The sequence below is a fragment of the Otolemur garnettii genome, unplaced genomic scaffold (genome assembly GCF_000181295.1).
Source record: "Otolemur garnettii isolate 467f Iridium unplaced genomic scaffold, OtoGar3 scaffold00113, whole genome shotgun sequence".
Lineage (NCBI taxonomy): Eukaryota > Metazoa > Chordata > Mammalia > Primates > Galagidae > Otolemur > Otolemur garnettii.
In genome coordinates this window covers 2359577-2364163 of record NW_003852508.1, presented here as the reverse complement: position 1 = coordinate 2364163, position 4587 = coordinate 2359577, and positions in this window count along the sequence as shown.

The window sequence follows — 4587 nt, the reverse complement described above, 5'->3', positions numbered from 1 at the left end:
CAAGTCAAATCTATCAAGTATAGAACACAAATGTCTTAACACTGTGATTAAGTAAATGAGGTGAAAGTTATATTAATTAGTAGGACGTAAGCACTTCAATTTGTACAAATAATCAACACATTGAATCTCCCACAAAGGCATAAATGCATTCATGATCTATGTATATATGACTTAATAAAAAAAAAAAAAGAGTAATGGACTTTTCCAGGTGAAGCATCAACAGTTGGGAGACTCCTTCTGTGAGGGGCTTCTGCAAGGCCGGTGGGTAGGTACTTCTCTCTATCATGACTGAAAAGGACTCGCTAAGTACCAAGAATAAATGTTGGAAGACTACTGCAAAGATATGGTCTAAATTCTACCCATGGAGCACATGCTGCTAATAACTCTCTAAAACAATCTTTTCATTTTTTCTAACCCCAGATATATCCATTTTTTCTAACCCCAGATATATCAAGAATGAGACACAATGTCTGGACAACAAAGGATTGTTGGGCTCTATCTCCAAAATACCATTTGGCTTTCCACTGCATTTCCTTCCTGATTTCCCTAGACAATATTTTTTGGCTCCCTTATTGGTATTCCTATTTTTGTAAGTTTATACAAACAGCAACGAGACTATAGCTCTTGTCAAGTGTCTACTGTTATTTCTTAATGGGCCTATCTACCGTGGTGGGCGAGGAGGTATTTCAGGGCAGGGAGTGTTCTGTGTATCTTTATATTCCTGGCACATGGTAGGCGCTCAGTAACGCTGCTGCTGAACTGAATCGGCTGTGGTAAGAAAACAAAATGCTTCTCCTCAGTCAGCATTTGTTTTCCAGGATCCATTCCAACACACTTCCAACTCAGAAATGTGATTTAAAAGACAGTGGATTGAACTTAATATTTCACAGAAACACCTTGTCTTTAAAGGTGGAAACAAAATCAGCCACCTTCCCAAGATAGCTATTCTGTCTCACATCTTCTTGAAGCCATGAAAGGATGAGTGCTGTGATCGGAGAGGACCCCCAGCAAATAAAATAAAAACCCAACACTACCAAGGCATTCATAAGCCAGGAGGGGAATGACGAAGGATATCATTATCATCCTGATATTTTTAGAAGTTCTTTGGTGACAGGTCAGATTTTTGAGAATCAGAAATGATAAAAATAATCTTGTTATTCCACAAAGGAGGCTCTATATATATCAAGCCAATTTTGAGCACTGCCTGAGAATGTTGAGAAAATATTTTTACATGTTAGTGAAGTGATTGGCTTCAGGGGCAGACCCAGCCTTGCTTTATGAAAGATTTTAGTGGAGAGATTTTAGTCATGGGGGTGTCCTCCTTGCTCCTACCGGCCGACCACATTGTCCAGATGTTAAAGGACCCTCGTCTTCCCTCAATGTTAGCCTGTAGGGTTATGCAAGATCCCCTTTTCCAGCTTCTATTTAAAGCTATGACCAAGGGGCCACATAGCTACGTGGGGCTCTTGATTTCAGGTAGAAATGACCCTTTGTTTATTTGAGATGTTTGCTGCTTTAAAGACTTAGCCATCTGACTCTTTTAATTCTTCAGAATTAGTTATAATTTAAGTAGGACAGGGAAGATGTTATTAATAGTTTATTGCATATCCATTCCAGAGATTTAGGTGAACCCTATATATTCTATCCAGTGAAAGGAGAAAGCTTTGTGTTTATCAAAAACATTGTACTTTCTTTCTCATTTAGAATACATGAGTCTAATATAAAAATTGTTTCCACATGATTTGCATGTAAGCTGCTCTTTTCCTCAGGCTTGTGACTTATTTTGCTATCTTTTTATTTCTCATTTAATTCATATCTGAATTTGAGTTTTTAAAACTATTCCCTTTGTGTTTCTTTTGAACATTTTTAAAAACATGAATTAAAATTATAACTCTACACATCAAAGAAATTCGGTATGGTTATTTCTTTCAAGTTAGGGGGTGATTTCTATCATCACCTGATTTTATTTTACTGAATAGTATGTTTTGACAAAGTGGATCTTGCTATGACCAATGAGACCTGACTACAAACTTGAAAGAATGGTCGAATATAATTTAAGGAATAGGTAAGTGCGTAGAGGAAAATGTGCCATGTTTTTATCGCAGAGCACAGTTACTCAGAGAACTTCTAAGTGGCTGGTGTGGCTCACACAGAGGTCTGGCTCTGCATGTGAGTGGCATTGGGTGTTGCCTCCTTGAAAAGATTTGAGGAATCTGAGCCATTTGCTCCAAAGTGCTTTACCAGTCTGCCTGCCTCCAGGCCCATGTATTCCTCCACTGCAAAGCCCTCAGATTTAAGCACCAGAGACCTCCTGAAAATTGGAAACGTGTCAGTGGGAGAGACAATACATTAATACACCCCGGCTGGTGTCGTTAGTTATCAAGTTAACTGGTGAGTCTCCTAAGTGGGCTCAGAGAGAAGGGGACAGAGGCAGAGACCTGAAAAATGATGTTCTGGCCCACCCAGGAGGGCAGCCCAGGGCCCTCTCCGGACAGCCAGCATCAGAGGAGGGAAAAGGAAAGAAGAGGGAACACCTGGGCACCAGGGACTCATATCAGCTTCACAAGGTTACTATGAAGCTGTGGTTTCCCATTGGGCAGAGCCACTTGGAATAAGTAATATTTTCAGTGGAAATTTGTATAAGATTTCCAGTTTCTTACAGAGTTTCTGCAGGTCAAGGACTCTGTTATTTTATTAGCAAGAAATGCCTTCTTTAGGAACTCTGCAACCCCATGGCACCAAGCATGAGTGTGATGCAGGTGACCTGAGTGGGACAGCACTCCCTGGAAGACAGGGCCTGTGAAGTTCTCTCTGGCCGGTGTATGCAGCAGCCCACCCAGAAAATGGCTGGAGTTCCACTCCTAATGGCCACCTGTGCTCTTGACTGCAGCAGGAGAGAGAAATGCAGGGTTACCTCACCGTGACTTGGGACTTGCAAAAGATATCAAGAATGGGGTGGGTCAAGTGTAAAGAAAGTACTGCAGTCGAGGGGCCTCATGGTCATACCCCACGCCCTTTGGATGCGTCTTGGGGTGCGTCTTTCCAGGTCCTGTGACAAGCCCTCGCAGCCTTAGTAAAGTCTGCTGTCAGATGGCTGGTGTTCATGACCCCAGGTAGAGAAGGAGACTGTAGTCTGTTAGCCTCCCCCATCAGATTCCCACAGGATCAACCCATAACCTCAGGGCAAGGCCTTCATACAGAGTCTCACTGGGGCCTTGTCGCTTGGGCACAGACTTTTTCTTACTTTTTCTGCTCAATAAGAGGCATAATATGGGAGGAGGGGGAGAAAAAACTTAGGGTGATGAGGCCATGCATTAATCTCATTCTAGTAATTTAAAGCTCATGTCATGCAGGACAATTAATTAAGTCTCATTGAATCTCATCTCTGAAATGTAGATGATTGCAATAATTGCTTCATAGAGCTGTTTGAGAAGATGAAATAAGGTCAGGAGTGAAAGTGTGACATTTATCAAAATAATGTTTGTGAGTTTCCCAGTGTCACGGACAGCTTCTGATCAGATAGTCAGCTTGGATACCTGCCAGATGCTCTGAAGGAAAAAATTCCAGGGTTCCTCCCAGGTAAACTAAGCTTTTGGGGAGCATTTTCCAACGCATCTTAGATATAACAGGAACCTTAGAAATCATCTTCTCCATCCATCAAACTTTAGGTTTTAAAAGTTGTATTTCTAACTTATTTTTTATCCAAGAAATGTCTGTATATTATATTTTAAATTAAATATTTCTAACAAAAAGCCACAGTTTCCTACCCCACTGCACCCCAAATCACACTCCCTAGAAGATGACATCCTGTGGGTTCAGTTTTATGCATGATCCCGTCTCTACTGTCCCGTCTAGCTCTTCATACTTGCCATCTCCCTGCCCTCTGCCCAGTAGTCTGCTCACTGCTTTTCATTTCTTCATGGGATAACTTTGTAACTTCAAAACATCCACAGTTCCATTTCTAAATTTATTGTTAGGCTATAATTCTGGATGCCACACTTTGAAAGACGACGTCATTAGCACCCTCCCCTCACTTCACCTTCCTGCCACTTCCCCGTTTCTATCATTTGAATTTTTACCTCTACATTGTTAAGGCTGATGATATTGGCTTCCTATTTCACAAGCAGAACTGTCTCCTGCCTTGTTTACGGGTTGTGTATAAAAGTTTCAAATCAGTCAATGGGGCTCCTCTCCTAAGAGTGGTTAAGTGAGTGTGGTTTCCTGTAGAGTCAAGTAGAAGACAGTGATAACCCTGCCTTTCCTGAATAGCGTCTTGTCTTTCCAGGAGTTTCTATTTGCCTTTTTCTTCATTGCAATTTTGCTCTTATCATTTTCCTATTTCATAAAATATTAAAATTATATTAGCTACTCTTCAAAGTCCCTTCCCACCCCTATGACCCTCTTGACTTCTTCTGATCTATGCTGGTTGATCTCTAGATTTGTGTTTATATTCGTTATGCTGGGATTTGTCTTTTTGTTTTTTGAGGCTGAATCCACCGTTTCCTGGGTCCCAAGACTTCTGTTTTCTTGATTGACTTGTTGGAGTGGGTCACATTCTCAAATAATTTCCTATAAACAGGGTTGCCC